Below are 19,678 nucleotides of genomic sequence, written 5' to 3' on the forward strand. Positions count from 1 at the left end.
GAGGGTCACCTTCCCGGGTATTGTTTACAAATTGTTCGGGGGTTCAAGGCCAACTTAAGTCCGGGGATTGACATACTACGGGTCTTTATTTAAATATGCAGGGTGGGCCTGGGCAGTCCCTGAAGCCTCGGTGGTCCTAGGCATTGCCTTATTTGTTCTGTAATCACACGGGCAGTACTTATGCTGTTATAAAGTGATACACTCATAGAACTTTTGCAGTTGTACAATTACCCAGACTTCATTTGTCTAACAGTTAGTTAGATTATGTTTTGTAGGTGCACTAAGACCTATATACTCAGTTATTTATTTAAAAGTAACCTTTATTAAAACAGATAAATAGAAATGTAACTTTAATAGAACAGTAAAGTAAAACAAAACGTGGGTTGGACTTCAGTGGAAGCAGCGAAGGAAACCTGCAAGACAAAAATGAAACATAGGTATGTGTGCTATGTGGAATAGGTAAAGAAAGCTAGTTCTAATGAAAGGACCATAGTGAAAATGGAAGGGAGGGGGTGGAAGGGAGAAGTGGAGGTCAAGTTTAAAAAAGAGAGGGAGAAAGAGACAGAGCATCGGCCTATTGCATTCAGCCCTTAGTGTTTACCCTCCGTCACCCGTTAGTCTAGGACGCTGGGGTCTGCGAGAAAAAGTGTGGTTTAAGAAGTCCTTAAAATTAAATACATGAAGCCAGAGATTATGGGCCATATTATGAAGGAAGGGCAATAACATTATCGCCGCTTTAGCTGCAGAAAACTACTGCTAAAGTGGCGATAAGGGGTTCATAATATGCCCTTGTGAATTCTCTTAGAAGCACAGGTTTTGGTATGAACCTGGGATTCTATGGGAATTCACAAGGCATATTATCAATCCCTTATCGTCGCTTTAGTGGCAGTTTCCTGATGCTAAAGTGGTGATAACATTATCACTGTTCTTTGATAATATAGTCCTACATTATTAGCTAGGGGAAAATCGCTTGCATGCACCTGTGCACCTAGGGTGCTGCATCCCAACCCCTTCCCCCGCACTGTGCTCAATTGTAGGTCTTGCACACTGAGGCTTCACTGCTCACCTGCCCGAGTCCATGGTATGTTTCTGTGGTAGACCAGGTCTCCAAATTGGAACGGTGTCTTGATATTGCCATGGAAGGTTTTAGAATGCTTAGGGCATCATTGCGGGGAGAGCTCCCGCTCAGCCCATTTGGAGCCAATCAATGGAATTTCTGTAAAAGGGAGAAATAATTTAATGGTGGAAACGTCTAGAGGTATATGAAGGTTTATTTCAAGCTTGATAGAAAATAGGAGTTGAGTGCATCCTTCCTTTTTGAAGTACGATCAACCAACTGTTAGTGGTAATCGTGGTTGAAAGAGGAGTTGGAGTGCACAAGAATATAAAAGGTTAAATAATAATCTGTAATGGCAAGGTTTACATACAAAGGAATAGAGTGCATGCTAGAAGCATAATGTTTGCGTGTAATGCAGTGGCGGGAGCCTGTCTGCATGTACACTCAGTAAGGAGGTAACTATAGTGTCCTAAAAGCCAATGCCACGTGTCTGTAGGGCTGCACTGCCCGCTGGCTCAAGTCTACAGTACGGTCCAGCAGGTCCTTAAAATTAGACCGATGTGACTGAATGAGGTCAGAGATTACATCATTACGGACGGCAACATTTCTTTTCCGCACATGCGCACTCAGGGTGATGCACCCCACCCCTCCCGCAGAACCGCCCTCAACAGGTGTCTGTAGGGCGGCCCTGCCCGTAGGCTCAGGCCTACCTTATGGTACAGCTGGTCTTTAAAATGAGACAGAGGTGCGACTGAATGAGGTGAAAGATCACATCATAACACATGGCAATATCACTTATTCGCACATGTGCAGTCCGGCTGAGGCATCCCACCCCTCTTGCAGCACCGCTCTGAAGAGGTGTCTGTAGGGCAGCGCTGCCTGCTGGCTCAGGCCTACAGTACGGTCCAGCAGGTCTTTAAAATGAGACAGAGATGAGACTGAATGAGGTCAGAGATCATATCATTACGCACGGCAATATTGTTTGTTCGCACCTGCGCAGCGAGGCTGATGCACCCACCCCTCTCGCCGCACCGTGATCAATTGGAGGCCCTGTGCACCTAGGCCGCTGTGCTTACCTGCTGTCATTGTTGTGTGAGCAAACACTACAGGCAGCAGAGCTCACTATTCAAGTGGAGTGTTGATTGTAGGAGAGTGTACACCTTATGGATCCCTTTTGAATACAACAGAGAGTTGGTTTCACAACTTGGAGCCTGTGTTGTCGCCGTTCTTGATAATATCGCCTTATAAGTTAAGAATGAGAGAGAGGAAGAGTCAGACAGAGAGAAAGTGTGAGAGAGAAAGGATGAGATGGAGAGGGAGTGTTGACACTGGAGAAAATATTCGCAGCTCACCTTTCTGCCCCCGTTGTGTGTGCAACCACGTGCCGAGTCATAGTACACCCTCAAGTTTAGTGATCTGAAAGATAGTATACAATTAGTAATTGCAGAGTTCATACAACTGCACACGCATAATTCTCTGTTTTGCTTTTGCGCACCCAGGCTGCTGCACCCCATCAACTCCCACTGCAAGGAGGTGTCTGTGCGCTCTTTTGCTCCCAGGGTGCTGTACCCCATCCACTCCCACTGGCCAGCGATGACTTCCTATTCCTGCGCACCCAGACTGCTGCATCCCATCCACTCCCACTGCCCAGAGGTGAGTGCCCATTCCTGCGCACCCAGACTGCTGTACCCCATCCACTCCCACTGCCCGAAGGTGATTGTCCGTACCTGCACACCCAGACTGTTGCACCCCATCCATTCCCACTGCCCGGAGCTCTGGTGGTGTTGGGGGGGGGACGCCAATTCGTAAAACACAGCCTGTTAGATAAAAAGCAAGATAAGATTGTGCGTCATACGTTCACCAAAGGAGAGAGAAAGAGTGAGAGAGTGACACTGAAGAGAATCTTCGCAGCTCACCTTTCTGTTACCGGTGTGTCTCCCACCACGTGCCGGGACATAGTGCGCCCTGAAGCTCCACATCTGAAAGATAGTAGAGAATTAGTAATTGTAGGAATGTCCAGTATGCAGGAATGAAAAGACAGGTAATTCTCTTGATGTAGATTAATCCTCAGAACACGTCTTGTTTGCAGCAAGTATGAAGCAAGAATGACTGAACTCACGTTAATTTCTACTTCCCAACCTTCTCACATTTAAAATATAACATTCCCAAAGTGAAGCAAGGCAGCCACGAGCTGTGAGAGGAATGCAACGCTCGTGTCTGCATGCTTTGATGCTTGCAACACAACTTACCTCCTTAAAAACAAGCATTTGCAATGCAATGCAATAGGTCTCGCATTATTAAACTTTGAGCTATTGGCATTGCTAAATAATGCAACATCAATAGTTAAAACTTTAATAATGCAAGACCTATTGCATTGCAAATGTTTGTTCTATGAAAGGGTTCAACTAAAAAGTTATATTGCAGAAACCATTATGTATGACACAGATATTTTTAACTGGAATAACACGAAGGAATATATTATGACTGGTAATTGCCACTATTTTAATCTGGACTATAATAACACTGCCCTCTCACACCCCCCTCCACACCCCCCATTAAAAACACAACCACCTGCACGGTCTCAACTATTTTAATGGGCTTTGATTTACCAAGAATTACAAAAGTTTTCTGTAGTTTGTAACTAGTTACTGGCCTCCAATCTGAGTGAAAGGCTTGTTAAACGTAGTATTCTCATGTTAATTCATACCTGCCCTGGACTAGAATGCTTTCCGTCCCAATCGCTCCCCCACACCCTCCCATGGCGATCAGTACCTTATGACTCAGACGCACTACCTGTGATATTAGACACTTAAACGTTTATGTGACCAGCGGTAGGCAGTACTGCTACTTAGCCACTCTGGTGCGAGTATCCTGGGCACCTCACTCTGAAACACTGCTTGCATGCTCTACCTGTGTCCCAGTACATACTAATGTACTCAAACCTGATTCCCCAAGTGAGTCAAAATTATCATCTATAAATGATTTTTTTGCATGCAGAGGAACAAGTACCCTGGGATATATGTGCAGTGCTAGATGCACTCAAGGGTACCTCCTTGTTGCGCTCATCACTCACATCCTTCATGCCTTGCAAGCACCCATTAACACCTGTTATAGTTTAAATGTGTAGAAATGTAACCTGCCCGCCTCGGAACTGCAATATGCTCTCTTGTTGGGGGCCAGCCTTGGGAATGGAGACCCTACACAGAAGAGGAGATCCCTTCTGCGCTATCAAGAAGGCTTGGGTGTGGGAGGCGGTGCGGGGGCCGCTCTGACCCACGTCATCAGCTCCAACAGTATGGAAAAGCTTGCGCTGTTCATAAGGCCACCTCACGCCTCACCCGAGGGCTGGGCGTCGCTCACCTGTGTCCTCGATGATAATATAGTTGAAAAGGTAGGCGTAAGCCATAGTAGGGCTGCCCACTGGCTGGTGTTGCTGGGGCTGCGTAATGCTTTCCTTGTGTCTGCCTCAGGGTAGGGGTGTCACGATCCTTACTTCAATCTCTACGCTGAGATACGGGTAAGGGGTCAGGTCAGTCCCGCGCAGTGGGGGAACCAGTGGTCCGCGTGCACCACAAAGGAGCGGGGGGATGGAGCGCGGCAGCAAGGCGAGAGCGTGCTATCCACCGTCGGGAATTGGCGTTACAAAGGTAGAACATGCGCCCGCCTTTGCCCAATCGCGTGACTTTTTTTTTTTAAAACACGCGAAAGCCAATGCCTGACGGTTAAAGCTGATCACACGCACAAGCGTGTGGTCTGCTTTGAAAACCCCATCCAAACGGATTCTTGCTGTGCGAGCAATGCTGCGCACTGCAACGCAGGCACAAGCTCTAAAAAACAGAGAAAGGAAAGGTTTTCAAAATATGATGGTAAATGTAAAGGTAAAAAAAAAAAAAAAAAAATACTCCACTACTTTGCTACAGATGTGGGAGCGACGGACATTTGACCGACTCTAAAAACTGTCCTGCTATTGGAAAAAAAATCGCTGCATCGCTTTTCTGTATCCAGGCTGTTGCACCCCATCCACTCCTGCCGCTCAGATGTGTCTGCCCGTCGCTGCGCACCCAGGTCTCGCTGCTCACCTTTTCGCGGACAGGGCACCCTCCACATCATGCAGCCCTGCTCTGTAACCAAGAAGTCTCACATTTGGTGCTGAGTCGTGCTATCGCCATAGCAAAGGACATACTTGTATACCCATCATCATCACAGGTTGTTCACCCACTCAGCCCTTCAGGTGCCACTAACTCAGTGACCAGTGAGGCCACGCACGTGGCTGTAGGCCCCCCTGTTGCATGGCTCAGGCCTACACTGCAGTCGAACAGGGCACACAATACGTGAGGTGACAGACCACCGGATGGGCCATCACCGCAGGCTGCATACCCGCTCAGCACTTACAATGCCCCTACCTCAGTGGACCAAAATTCACCGTTCCGGGCTGTGTGCCTGTGCCGGCGTAGTCGCTGCGAGCAACTCTAAAATTGCGTCGAGCATGTTTGCCCGGTCTTTTTTATTGGGAGGGTCACATGTCCTGTGAGGCCAGTGCTGGATGGGTGTGATGTGAGTGTATAGCAGCTGTGAGGGAGTGGCTGTGGTGTACTGACAACTAGACCTGTAAGCAGCAGATCACTCCAATGAAAATCTGGACCATGCAGCCTTGTTGTCCTTTCCTGTAAGCGTAAGTGGAGTGGGCTGGAGTGGCGTTTGCTAGTACTGCGTGAGGCTGTGAAGAATGACTCCGGAGATATGGGTGTGGCTCTGTCGTGAGGTATATGAGGAATCAACTGAAGCGGGTGTTGTAGTGCTGCTGTCACCATGGTTGCAAGCGCAAATGTGTCATTCTGTGAGTAAAGTGCCACAACATGGCCGACATGAAAGGTACGGGGAATCACTGACCCTACATTCCTCCACAGTTCAAAACATGAAAGATGGTGGACATGACGCATTTCTGTGGATATGAATGTTTATTGCACATTCACTGGAGTGTTGTAGTGGTAGCAATACAGGGCCATGGAAAGTTCATGTTGCAGTTTTTGGCACATGGAGGGCAGCTAATTAGAGCGAGGCTCGTGGTCGGAGTTAGGCTGCACCAACATATGTACTTATGTGGTCCGTCGGTTAGACTGCTGAACTTGGTGCTGGAAACCAGGGTTCGAGCCTCGGGGTCGCGTCCACATCCTGTGATTGTGGTTAAATCGTGTAATCTCCGCAAGCCTGAATGTGTAATATAAATACGGTGCTCATGTAAAGCGCTGAAATATTTTTTGGCTGAGTTCGCACTATATAAATATGCAACAAAAAAATTAATAAATCTGGCAATCCCCACTCACTTATACTTTGCTTGCAGTACTCTAATGATCCAGTCTCTACGTTCGTACTTATGGAATGAGCGAGAGAAAGATACATTACCAAAGTTTTTCCTACTGCCAGAGGTAACATGGTTGCATACGCTGTCTATAGTTATATACTATATATATACTATAGTACAATGTAATGTGTTAGGACCCAGGGGCAGCATATTGTAAACATGATGAACACACAGATACAGATAGATAGTTGAACTGGGTACGGACATGTGCGCTCGACTCCTTTTTATTACCAGGGTCGCATGTCCAGTGATGTCTGTGCTGGGTGCATGTGAGGTGAGTGTAAGCCAGCCCTCCGGGAATGGTTGGTGCTGGTAACAAGTAAACAGTAATCATCGGATCATACACAGAGATTCCATCATAAAGGGTCTATGACTTATGCTGCAGTAAGATAGGAGCACTACATGTGAAATAATACACAAAAGATTCTATCGTAAAGGGTCCATGACTTGTGGTGCACTGAGGTAGGGGCAGCAGATCTCAAATCATACACAAAACATTCTATCATAAAATGTCTATGAGTTGTGGTGCACTGAGGTACGGGCATCAGAAGCATTCAGCATGTGCGCAGCCTGCGATGATGTGTGGTCCGGGCGGGCTGCAATGCGGGCAATGTCTGTTGCCTACTGGACTGTGTCATCTGCAATTGCGACTCGATCTGAATTGTGAGCCCTGCTATCCGCAGTGTAGATTGAAGGCAGTAGTCAGCACAGACATCGAGGAATGCTTTTTGTCACATTCTTTTAACAAAATCTGAGGACATAGAGTACAATTCTCTCTGCAATTAATAAAACAAGATGGATTTCAAATTGTGAGCTCGGCTGACCCAGTGCTTAATTTGTGCCAGTGCTTTCCGGTGCTTAGCACCGGCACTTTCTTATCAGGGCCGGGTCTACACTCTACACCCATCTGCTGCACTTGGTGGAGACATAATGCATATTTCATTGATGTGTTTTATTAAGTTTCCCTCGCAGCAGCAGAGTGTTGTTAATATGACCATCTCCAGTCCGGAGTGAAAAATCATTAAATGTTTATTGATGGCGGCCTTTAGTTGAGTGTTGCCACCGGTGCCTGGTGGGCGGCCCGCAGGACACTGATTCATCGCGCAGCGCACTTGACTTTTATTCTTCCAGACCCGGGGGCAGGGGCTGTGTGGAAGGGCAGCATGCGCAGTCTTTTCAATTTGCCACGCCCCAGCATACCCGCATGCGCGCACCCCACCGCGAATCATCAGTTCAACGGTTATTAGCAGTAGCACCAGGCCCGCCGAACGGAACCACTCATGTATAGTGAGGGTACCTGCTGAATGCGCCCCTGGCAACGCACATGTGCCCGGGGCTGGATAGCAGCTGATATCATAATTATTGTCTCACCCAGGCAGCTGCCTGCTTGCCTTCACCTAATTTACTCACAGGAATATTTCAACAGTTTCCCCCAGCAGCTTTCCCAGCACTCTGCTCTCCTCTGACAGGGCTCCTGACACCGCAGCCTACGCCAGAGCGCACCGATAGGCTCCGGTGACGAGGTAAGACAAAACTTTCTTTCCTACTATCCTGCCTCTCTCACAACTCAAGTGTGAAAGCCAAGAGCAGAAAAGGGAAAAAAAGACAACAGGACACAGATATGATCCCCGCCCCCACCCTCTATTTAACGCAGCTGGCGCACTGAGTATAAGGGGCTGATGGTAATGTGTGAGTGCAGCAAAGAGCTTACCTTTGACCTCTAGCACGGCTGACCCCTGCCCACACACTAGAAGGCCGGAATCAGGGTGCTCTAGTAACAGGTACATTCTTCCTAATTCTGAACACTGTACATATGATCAAGGGGCGTGGAGATCAGTGGTGCAGCAGGTGCAGTAGCACTGGGGCTAAGAGGCCCCTGAGGCAAGAACCCGTTGAAGTCCAACAGTGCTGTTTTTTACTACCTAACCTCTGGTTAAACAGTGGAAAGAGGGGAGGGTTGTACTTAGAGTCTCTGACATAAGAATCGTGGCTAGGACCCTAGGGTACTTGGGCTGCGGCACATTCGTTTCATAACTCTTCTTGTACGCAAGTTTGCAGCCCCAGCGCGAGAACTCCGCGAGCGCCGTGTACTCTTCAAGCTCCTTGAACTTGTGTGTCCTATTCGACCTTTAGGCGGTGCCGCTGCACTATTGAGAATTACACATTATCCCCAGTGGAAAATATACAGGATACAATCAGCACTACACCGAAGGTGGATTACTCCCAATGAGACTGACGGGTAACAATAGATAACTGGAAAGCAGCGATATTTTGCAGTGTACAACGTTTACAAGGTAAATACATTATTGTTGTTGAGGGATAGTTTTAAAGGATCTGTGGACTGACAAAACAGATGAACATACTTGCGCATTCATAATACCCACCCATGCAGGGTGGCAGCTAATGCAGTGTTCACTGTCTGGCCCTGTGACGCAGCATGGGTTGGGTTCCTTTGGCCCTAGTGCAGACACTTAGAACAGGTCTAATGGGGCTAGTACGTGCACTAACTGTGTATTTATTGAAATATTGTCAAAATGTTCCGTGCTCCCCGGGTGTCACTCCCTGAATTAGAATGACAACTGTCAGCAAGGCCCTGGTAAAACCTCTTATGTGAGGTATAATCCATTCATGTTTGCAGACATCACCCGAACGGATGCGATTCAAATCACTACCTCACCAAACACAAATTGTCCCCAGACGATGGCCATGTAAGCCGAAATGCATTTGGGATTAACAAAATGCTTGTTAAATAATAATAATAATAATAATAATAATAAGGCATTTATAAAGCGCCTGGCTGCACAAAACTGTGTGTCCCCGCGCTTACTGCTAATACAATACAGAAATCCAGAGGAGCTATGGCAAAGGAGCTCAGAGTGAGATTACATGTTGGAGAACAAATAAGTTTTTAGTTTTGTCCTAAATCTCAATTCGGATTGCTCCATCCTCAGGTGGAGCGGGAGCGCATTCCAATGTTTAGAGGCTAAATACCTAAAGGATTTTCCTCCCATTTTGGCTCTGATGATTCGGGGGAGTTTGAATAACATCATGCCAGATGATCTTAGATTCCGGGTCGGGCGATGTTTAATAAGGAGATTTTTTAAGTATTCAGGGCCCTTGTCCTGCGCGATGCGGTGGGCATAACAAAGGGTCTTAAACTTAATCCTCTCCTTAACTGGGAGCCAATGGAGTTTGGACAGGGCAGTTTTATCGGAGGTTCTTTTTGGAAGTCCGAGCACCAGTCGTGCGGCAGCATTCTGCACGCATTGTAATTGATGTAAGCCCTTCTGACTGAGCCCAATCAGGAGGGCATTCCCATAGTCCAAATGGGGTGTCACCAGAGCATGGACTATGGTTTTCCTGGCTTCGGTGGGGAGAAGATCCAACACCTTTCGGAGAACTTTTAGTATACCAAAACACGTTCCTGTTACCTTGTTGACTTGGGTCTTACCAGAGAGGTCGGAGTCCAGCATAACGCCTAGGTTTCTAAGCGCCTCTACGGGGGTAGGCAGCTTACCCAGTTCGCTAGGCCACCATGCATGAGACCACACAGAAGTAGCTCTCCCGACCACCAGTAGTTTGGTCTTATCGCCATTCAGACGGAGACAGTTGTTATTCATCCAGGCCGCTACTGCCGACATACAGTCCGAGAAATTGGTGGCATATTCTCTTCGGTCAGGGGTCAGCTTAAACACCAGCTGGGTGTCGTCGGCATAGCTGACAATGCCCACCCCAAAGTCCTCTACAATGTGTGCCAGGGGTTCCATATAGATGTTAAATAACGTAGGGCTGAGACTTGAGCCCTGAGGAACCCCATGGCTCACCTTCCGAGGAGATGATCTAAAGGGTGGGCAGTGTAGCTGAAAACTTCTGTCGGTCAGAAAGGAGCGTAGCCAAACAAGTGCTGATCCCATTACTCCTATGTCCGAGAGACGAGACAGCAGCGTCGAGTGCAGCACGGTGTCAAATGCTGCACTAAGGTCCAATAGGACCAACGCCGCTGTCTCGCCCTCGTCCACTATCTGCCGAATGCATTCAGTCGAATATAGAACTGCCGACTCAGTCGAGTAGCCTGATCTAAATCCTGACTGGGAGGCGTGAAGGAGTGCTTCTTTCTCTAAGAACTCCATGAGTTGTTTATTTGCGATTTTTTCTATGATTTTAGCACAGAAAGGGATTTACATAGCAAATGTTTAACAGGGCTCAGTTCATGCGCAGGCTTTAAGATCTGAGCCAGACCAGTAGCTCGCCTCTGGCTCGGCCCTCCCTGTTAATTTTTGGCTCGCCCACCTCTAATAAAATCAGTGGTTAATTTGTAAAAAAAAGAAGTGCCAGGGCTCTTGTCAGGAGGCAGCTTGCACCAGCCAATTTTACCTGCTAGCGCCACCTAGAACAGAAGCAACTGCTAACCATGAAAGTAGGCAGAGAATCTTGCTTAATGGCCAGTGCTGCATTCTTCGGAGCTGGGGAACCAGGTTCAAGTCTTCTCAGTCAGCTCAACATCCTTTGATTCTGGGCAAATCACTTAATCTCCCCGTAAATTAATGTGTCCTTAACTGGTGCTCATGAAAAGCTCCGATGTTAATGATTAAATGCCATGTAGATGATTAAGTGCTGGTGCTGAGCACTGGAAACCAACAGCTCAAATTAAGCACTGAGTAAAACTCAGGAATAAACGGGCACTTTTAAAACTAAGCCTAGAAAGGGAGCAGAGGTTTAATAGTCAGCTTAACCTCTCTTTTGGAAAGTGGAAACAGAAGAGGAATTCACAGATAAGGCAGCTCACTCCGAGCTAAAGTTAATAGTAATTTTTTTAGTATTCTCCAAATGTGTGCCTTGCAGGAAGATGACAATGCATCAAATCTTGATATGTATAGTTATAGTAAATGAACACTTTGGATAGTGCCTTCAGAAGAGGACAGAATACATGAAAAATCAAAGACAACAGTTATACCATACCTCTTCTTGGGTGAGGTGTGGGTAAATGGACGGTAGGATATTGGCCGTAGACCTACAAAAAGTTGGTGCAGGGCTTTCAATGTCGTTTCTCACAAGCTCCTTTCAATTGCTGATGTGAACTCAGCTAGCGCAGTTATCCTAAGTTGTTTTTTTCCCACAATTCAAACGTTACACTCTAGCTTTCCTAGTTTGATTGTGAAGGCCGTCGTTTGCCCAGGTTCTGTGATAATGGTTATCTTTTGTTTCATATGTGGACCTACAGTCCAAAATGATTTCATTACAAGATTGGAGGCTGAATTACATCTAGTTCTTCATTATATTAAATTCTAGCAGCAAAATTTCACAAGCACATTTAAACTAAGAAATTCATCAAAACATGAGAAGATCAATACCTCAGTAAAGTTAACTTACTGGGTGGCCGATTCACAAAGGCCCTTCACACTCGTGGCAGAGGCCCATCAGTTGTGTCAACGGTGCCTGCACTCATGGTGGGGGCCTCTACACTCGTCGTGGGACCTCCGCAATGAGTAACTGCAGTTGAGAGGTCAAGCCACGAGTGTGCCTCTCTACCAAGACTGACGGGAATGCGGAGGCCCTTTGTCAATCGGCCATTAGGTGTTCAAAATCACATATCACAGAGGGTCCTATGGCATCACTGTCCTTGAATAAATAGTTGTGAATACGAGAGACAACTTCCTCTTCTTTGCTGCTCTAGCAGAAAATACATTTCTCTTTGTTATTCATCTTTTTCGCTTCACCATTTTAATTTTCTCCTTGTAACAATATTTCATACCTTCAATATGATTTACAGGGTTAGGGATATATACAAAATTGTGGGGGTGGCACGCCTGGACTTAGTTATATATTGTATTGTCCTTTCCCCAAATCAACACATGTAGCACTGGAATTGTCCCTTTTCAATGCGTTAATGATTTTAACTCATTTATTCCAAAATGATGCTTTAAATGCACATTTGATTTAATCTTTTTCAAAATGTTCACAGGACAGGGGAACCTATCAAAACCTTACTATGAGGAAGGCTCCTTGCTGAAATTCAGATCGGGTTTAACATCTGACTTTTCGCAGTGCCAGTTGTGGATGGAGCTAATAGAGTAAGTGGGTTGAGCCAGTGGAGGCAGTGGGTGGAGCCAGAGAAAAGTAGGTGTGGCCTTCGACAAACATTTGAGCACCTGCACTTCAAATTTTACAAATTAAGCACTGGCACAGATACCCCTGTGGGTAACAGTGAAGCGTTTTACAAATGCTGTTGATAATGATAATGAGGAACCCTCTTGCCAGGCCCAAAACTTCCTTTTTAATACAAATAGGTCACCCCTAAAGTAGGCCATAGGCAGCCCCAAGGTCAGGGTGCAGTGTATTTAAAGGGTTGGGTATGCACTTTTAAGTTTTACATGCCCAGGTACAGAAAAACTTTTAACTTCGTTTTTCCCTACTGCAAGTCCTATCTCTCCCAAAAGTTAACATTAGGGTTACCTTATTACATTTTTTAAGTGTCATTTCTGATTGGAAAAAGATAGATATGTCGTATTTGGGGCCGAATTTCATAAGGTGCCCCGGGGGCTCAACGAGCGCTTGAGTCCGCTTTGCGTGCCGCCGGGGCACTTTGGTATTATAGAAAGGGGCACAGATGCTTGTGCGCCTCCTTCCATAATACCAATAGCGCTGGTATACTTAAAGCGCCAGCACTATCAACAGAGGGTGTTCCCTCATTTGCATTGGGGCGTGCCGTATGCAAACAAGGGAATTCCTTTGACTATGCGCTCGCGCCATATTACAGATGCTGCTCAGAGTCAAAGAAGTCCTTAGAAAGCGCACTGACAGTGCGCCATTTAAAAGGTGACGCACTGTTAGTGCCCCCCTGAGAGTAGCCCTCTGCAGGGGGTAAAGGGCATCCCATGGATCCCCCAGACATCCCCTTGCAGGCGACTGACTGCACCCGCCTGCAAGGAGATCTCTAATCCCCTTTGAAAGTGCAGGCGGGTGCACTGTGAAAACAAAGAGCAGCTGATGCTCCGTGTTTTCACATGAATGTGCTGCCTTCGCTGCTGCCCCCAGGGCAGCACATGCACAATAATGGGGCGCATTTGCATTGTTTGCGCCCGGCGCACCATTTTAAAGGTACGCTGGGCACAAACAATGCCAATACATAATACAGCCCTTTGTGTCTCTGGACTCACAATTTAAAATCACAACTATGTTAAGTTGGATTTTAAGTGGAAGTCTGAAAATGCCACTTTTTCTTAATTCAACCATTTCATGCCTTCTGGCTCTCTCTGACTACACATCTGGGTGGGGTGGGTGTGTCAGTTGGGCCTTGTGCATTCCCTCTAGACATCCACACACAATGGGAGTGACTTGGAGGGCCTTAACGGGCTATTAACTGGCTTAATGGGGTGGAGCTAAGCAGAGCCCCACTTGCACCTGAATAGGCTGTGGCCTGTCTCCACACAATAGGTCTAACGACCCTGTATTGTCCCTCCAGCCAGCTTGGAGCCAGGGCAGGGGAGGAAGAGAATTCTCTGCACTTCAAAGCCAACTTCTAGAAGCTTCAACCACATTCCAGAACCAGGGCAAAGTATAAATACTGGACCTCAGACACCACCACTTCCGTACACTTCTGGACCTGTGGATACTCTGCTAGGAAGAATACTGCTATGCTGTTACAATTCATATCTAAAGTTCTACTTATTGGACTTTTGTTGTTTTGGTCTTGTTTTGCTCATTAAATTAAGCTCTAGTTTTCTAACCAGGTGTGCTTCCTTTGTGTGTGATGTTTTCACTGTTTTACAGTTTTAAGTACTTCTTCTTAAGTTAAGGCTGACTGCTCTGTGCCTAGCTACCAGCGGGTGAGCACAGGTTAATTTAGGGTCTATCTGACTTACCCTGACTAGGATTGTGGTTCCTGCATGGACTGGGTACATAGCTTTGCCAACCAGAAACCCAATTTCTAACATTTCCCATCACATCTGGTATTATTTCATGTACCAGAGGGTTTAATTAGGGTGAATAACTAATACCCCTGCTTGAAAGGGGCCAAAATTCTTTCCATAACTTACTTTGACAGCGAGATTTTTTAACCTAGTCTTAGATTTTATGCCAGCGTGAGCAAGATCCATCCCACAAATAGCCCAGCCAATAGCTCTGCTCTCTGTCTCTGTAAGCACTTGCCATGTTGTGCCATCACTTACCATGTTGTTGATATCAGGAGTACCATTTGTACCTGACTGCACAACTTCAGGCGACCAGTGGGCAACTTGCTGCTTTTCAATTTTAGGTATAGATTGACAGCGTAGCTGTCTGCAGCTGTAATTTCTTAACAGTTTTTTAACTATACATAAAATGAGCTTTGCTCCGCCCACAGGAGTGGAACTCTCACTTCTTTTGCTGTTTGCATACTGTTTAATGTATCATTCCAGCTTCCCACAAGTGTTTCTATTGGGATGCGTGAGGGACTATTCTACATCTGAAAAGTAGACTTAATCATCACTTTGTTTGCCAAATTCAGTTCTTTATATCCATTAAGCACTTTATACAGAAAGCAATTCTTTTTTGCCTTTTCCCCAACATTGGCAACGTCAAAAGGACAGGTTTCAATCTCATAAACAGCATTTAGGCATGCAAAGTATGTTAACAGTATTTGTCACTATCTTTGTTCACATGTGCTGCCACATTAAAATCAGAACTAAAGGCTTTGCCAATGCCTGTTAGTGCTGTCTATGGGGTGGATGCTGGCATGCCTGCTAGTGTATAAGGAGATGAATGGACAGATTCAGATGCTGCAGTGCTATGCACTGGGTAAATATTAGGAGATTTTGCTAACACCCTCTCCGACTCTAGTGGTTCGAGGCAGATGTAACCTCAGGACAGGATCCAAAGAGAAGCCTCATTGTCCCTTTAAGGGGGAAACTGCTCAACGGTGTATCAGACTGGACAGCCAAAGATTCCCCCAAACTCCCCCATCCCCTGGTGAAGAACCGGGGTTTAACCCAGCGGCGTCAGGGACACGCCTAAGATCTTCGAGTTCACCTGTCTTGGTATTCAAAGACACGGAATACTTCTGGATGGCGTCAGTGACCAAGTTTATTAGCTGCAGCTAGTAACAGTGATCCTAGAAATACATCATGGTGTAAATTCCCAGGAGACTGCTCATTTTACTAAGGCGAGACGTCTCCTTTTATACCCAATATTCAACAACTTTCAACAACAACAACATTATAAATGTACATCCACTGCACAAAATTCTAGCCAATAAGATACATTTTCAAACAAAGTATCACATAGCAAAAACTCAATTTACAGTTTCCCAACTCAAAAGTTAATTATTAGGAATGTCCCAAATTCAATCTCCAAAAGCCGGAAAAACCTATAATTGAAAGCATAACCCATGTAATGAAGAAACATAAAAAAGAAACAGTAACAGATGCTGAACAAGATAAAGCACGTGCAAGGAAACTAAAAGGTTAACGATGTCCTGAACATTGATTGGCAATCTCAGATAAAGATCAATCAGGGAAATTGGCTTTGCGAGGTCAGTTTCAGGTGAAGAGGTCAGTTTCTTATAGTTCATTTCAGAGTCAAAAAGAAACCTAGTTAATGTATACATGAACTAAGAAGGCCAGGCCACTTCGTTCGCCAGGTTACCTTTACAGGCCTATGTGAGGGCAACACAAAATGGTGGCACAGAACAAAATGGAGTCAGACTCGAGAATTACAGAACCTCAGACCCTCCTTTTGCCATTATGTAGGCAATAACCTAAGACTCATGTTAATCTGAATCTAGGTCTATATCAATATTCATTAGGTCATCAAAGTGTTGCTGTAGCATCATTTTATTATTCTCTACTTCTCTCGGGACAGATCTCCGAACACACATAGTAGCACAAAGACTACAAATGGCAGGACCACACTGGATGCAAAGACAACAAGAGAAAAGGATGGCTAAAACCATACCAAGGAATGTCAGAATCTTCCATCCCCACTTAGACAGTAGTCCCCAAAACCATCCCGTCAATCATCAGTCTCCTTCGTCTACATGGATAGACTCAGAGATCTTATGCAACCTAGAGATGGCTTGGTATATTGTAGGGGCATTATCTGGTATGTAAACACAGCATCTAGATCCAATCAATTTACATACTCCTCCTCGATCTGCAAGTATGATGTCTAATACCATACGATTCTGCAAAGTCTTAAGACGGTCCGCTTGAAGCTCAGCTGTAACATTACTAAGAGCACCTGCTGTCTCATTAATAGTAGCTTCAACAACGCGGACAAGCTGTCGAATATGCCTACTATTGATCATAGGAACCCAAAAGGGCAGCAAGCCCTTGAAGAAATCTCCTACTTCATGTGCTGCAGTATCTTCCTGATTGAAGACACCTCTACCATATCTCGTTCTATGATAGTCTGAAGCAGTAGTGTATGTAGGGGAAAGCAAAAATGCCACATAACATGTTCCTGAAAAATCAGGTGGCAACCATGTGTAGGCTCTGTCATGACAAACAAAATATGTGCCTTTAGCTGGCACAAATGGTGGAGAAGTCCGGGAAGAATAGACATAGGTTTGAGCACACACACTCTTACCTAGCTGAGTTTTCGGATTCCGACCAATACCTTGCAAACAAAAATGGCCTCGGTGGGGTACAATCCAAATAGGGGGAGACCTTTTTCGTCTCTCTTTCTCTGTCAAGCTGGTACTATATCCAGTCACGTTCCAACCACCATAAGCCTGCACCTCATCCTTAGGGATAGTGTTATATGCATCAATATCTCGGATCATAGCTACTATTCCCCTTATTAAGGCATTATTGCTGGAGTTATCTTTAAGGGAACATAAGGGGCGCACCTCATTTGCATTGATAAACATGGTGTGAATAGCCCACAAAGACGCATTAAAAGAAAAAGGCAAAACCAAATATGGCATACCTTTATCTGTCGTATGAGGCATAAGATCACAAACCCAACAATTAGTGGTATTTACTACTAACTGATGCTGACGCAACAACTGTATGAACGAGTTGTTGACAAATTCTGATCTCCTTGTTTGCTCATGTTCAGGCAACGTATAAAACTGATGCAAAGAAACAGTGGTGAAAGAAAGCATAGGTTGAGAGGTGGGTGCAGATGTCTGTTGTGTAACATAGACAATCCAACCCACACAAGCTAATGTGATACTTAAAAACATCAAAAAGCACAATATTATAAAACATTTGCTATATATCAATGTACAAAATCTTGTCTTAAGATCTATTCTCTCAACATCTCTTTCAGTTACAACAGACTCCATCCTCTAACGTGCTGCTCGCGGCAATTTTCCTTCTTCACTCAAGTGTGCGTCCAGCCGTCCTAGACGTCCCTAGAACCGCAGACCTTTCTTCAATGCGCGGGCCACCCCTTAAGTCTTATACCGCGACCCTGCAGCTGAACCCGGATGGTGGCTCAAAAAAGAAAAAGAAAAATAGTCTCTTGTCTGAAAGAGTGTAATTCACAAAAAATTCAAATTTTATTTGTCCTTTTTAGACCTTAAGTTGTATCGTTCTTTACCAGGCACAGTTTGATCCTGAAAGAGTGTCTCTGGATACGTAGTATCAAGTCTCAAACATGGCGGCACAGTTTCTTGCAAGACTTCATTATCCACACGTTCTGACTGAGTCCATTCCAGATGTGCATCGCTAAAAGGTACAAATCTTGGAACCCTTTCACTCTCGGAATCAGCAACACCTTCCCGGACCCACTTATCGTACGCTAAGGGCAAAGGTATTTTCTTGCAATGGGTACCATGTACCCAGTTTTTCTTGCCGAACACCTTAATAGCAGTCCGAGTTGATAACAGGACTTGGTATGGACCGGTCCATCTTGGTTCCAAGTTCTTTGACCTCTGAAAATTCCTGGTTAGAATCCATTCGCCAGGTTGAATTGTGTGGCCTGCATCTACAGAAACTGAAGGCAAAGTGTCATGGACCTGTTGGTGAACAACACGCAATTTAGCAGTCAAATCATGTAAATAGTTAACCAACATAGGGTACTCGATATCAGTGTACTTCTTAGGCCTCGGCACACCCCAGACATGAATGTACTGTCGTCCTCGTGGACAAAAGTGCCAATGGTAAGGCATCGGGCCATGTAAGACAAGAGCTCGCTTGCACCTTGGCCAACTTCAGCTTCAGAGTGCCATTATAGCACTCGACCAGGCCTGCTGACTGGGGGTGATTTGCAGCGTGAAATTTCTGTTTAATACCCAGACCCGCACATACTTTCTTCATAATCTGACCCACAAATTCACTTCCATTATCACTCCATACCATCCTCAGCAAGCCATATCTGGGAAAAAATTCTTTGAGCAAAACTTTGGCTGTAGACAAGGCAGTATTATCCTTTAGGGGGTAGGCCTCTATCCATCTGGAAAAGGCACAAACAACCACAAGGACATACTTCAAGTTATTGCATCTTTCCATATGAATGTAGTCTATCTGCAGCACCTCGAACGGATACGTTGGAGGGGCAAAATGACCCGCTGGAGTTGGGGTTCCCTTTCCAGGATTATGCATCAAGCAAATCATGCAGTGTTTAACCAAATTCTCAGCACACTTAGGAATTCCACCATTCTGCCATACCGGAGCCAACAACTTACATATCCCTTTTGAACTAATGTGAGCCAGGCCATGAGCCATAGTAACCACCGGAAGCACATATGCATCCGGCAACAACCATTGCCGGTGCTCTGACAACTTAACCCAACAGCCTGTTGAATCCAACATTCCCGTACTCTCTCTCCACATACTCAATTCTTTCTCAGTAGCTTCTGCCTGAATCATCTTCACACTTTCTGTTGTATCTTCACACATTCCTCCTTCCACAACCCATCTGGCAGGACCTGCAACATACATCCGACTCGTCACATCTTTCGCTGTTTCTCTCGCTACTTCATCTGCAAACGCATTCCCTCGACCCACATCATCTGTAACCTTCTTATGCGCACTACACTTTACTATCGCAATTTGGGTCGGCAAAGTAAGTGATTCAAGAAGTTCACCCACTAATTGTCCATGCTGAATTTTCGTACCATGGGAAGTAAAAAATCCTCTCTCCTTCCACAAACGACCAAAGCTGTGAGCCACGCCAAATGCGTATTTGCTATCCGTAAAAACATTCACTCTCTTTCCTTTCGACAACACACACGCTCTAGTCAATGCTATCAACTCCGCTGCCTGCGCTGAATTCTGTGCAATACGTGCTGTTTCAACAATCGTGTGCAAAGTTGTGACAGCATATGCTGCAGT

At 45.6% G+C, this 19,678-nt stretch overlaps 1 long non-coding RNA gene across 1 annotated transcript in view; it reads right to left on the bottom strand.

Moving 5' to 3' along the window:
• Nucleotides 1-322: 322 nt before the first annotated feature.
• Nucleotides 323-19,678, bottom strand: part of LOC144816056 (uncharacterized) — a 105,483-nt gene continuing 86,127 nt past the window's right edge. Inside the window, exons 3-8 of the long non-coding RNA XR_013606927.1 lie at nt 2,974-3,036; nt 2,785-2,874; nt 2,410-2,473; nt 2,134-2,298; nt 1,067-1,216; nt 323-413 (exon numbers count right to left, since the gene is read on the bottom strand). This is a non-coding gene — a long non-coding RNA (uncharacterized LOC144816056). The remainder of the gene's footprint in view (nt 414-1,066; nt 1,217-2,133; nt 2,299-2,409; nt 2,474-2,784; nt 2,875-2,973; nt 3,037-19,678) is intronic.

Source organism: Lissotriton helveticus, chromosome 1_1, assembly GCF_964261635.1.
Source record: "Lissotriton helveticus chromosome 1_1, aLisHel1.1, whole genome shotgun sequence".
Classification (NCBI taxonomy): Eukaryota; Metazoa; Chordata; class Amphibia; order Caudata; family Salamandridae; genus Lissotriton; species Lissotriton helveticus.